Source organism: Sinocyclocheilus grahami, unplaced genomic scaffold, assembly GCF_001515645.1.
Source record: "Sinocyclocheilus grahami isolate Dianchi unplaced genomic scaffold, SAMN03320097.WGS_v1.1 scaffold142.1, whole genome shotgun sequence".
NCBI classification, from domain to species: Eukaryota; Metazoa; Chordata; class Actinopteri; order Cypriniformes; family Cyprinidae; genus Sinocyclocheilus; species Sinocyclocheilus grahami.
The window spans coordinates 1,497,671-1,498,198 of NW_015505321.1; the positions used below are offsets into that span (position 1 = coordinate 1,497,671).

At 39.8% G+C, this 528-nt stretch overlaps 1 protein-coding gene across 1 annotated transcript in view; it reads right to left on the minus strand.

Moving 5' to 3' along the window:
• Window positions 1-528, minus strand: part of LOC107591511 (tenascin-like) — a 58,468-nt gene extending 57,940 nt beyond the window's left edge. Inside the window, 1 exon segment of the mRNA XM_016280668.1 lies at window positions 465-528. The gene's annotated coding sequence lies outside the window, so the exon portion shown is untranslated.

Consider the following 528-nt stretch of genomic DNA (forward strand, 5'->3'; position numbering starts at 1 on the left):
GCAATTGGATCTCCTCAGCAGAACTTCTGAGAAAGAACATTTTCTTCTGGGTTCCACTACATTAGGAAGAAAATAAAAATGAGATCTCTTGAATGACTCAGCTGTTTCTCTGCATGAAGAGCAAAAAGGAGTCTCCTGAGAAACATAACCTATTCATTTTACATGCATCTCCTGTAGTTTCAGAGGAGATCTCAATGTCTCAGACTGTGCTCAGACCTGCCAAGAAATCAAAGTCAGCAATCTCAAAATTAACTTAGTAGTAGAAACATCTGAGATAAAGGTGATACCAAAAGCAGCATCATTAAGAACTCAACCTCCTGAGCTATGAAAGAGAAATCTCTAAGCAATAGAAATTCTCCTATGGGTCAACAGCAGAGTGAATGCAAAGTCCAAAAAAAGCACTGCATCCATAAGAAGAAAAAAAACGAGTGAAAATAGAAATCAGAGGAAGTGGATAAAGATACCTGTGACGATGAATGGTGCTTCCAGTGCTTCCCTGCAGCCGAGCAAATCAGGTGCAGAAGATGC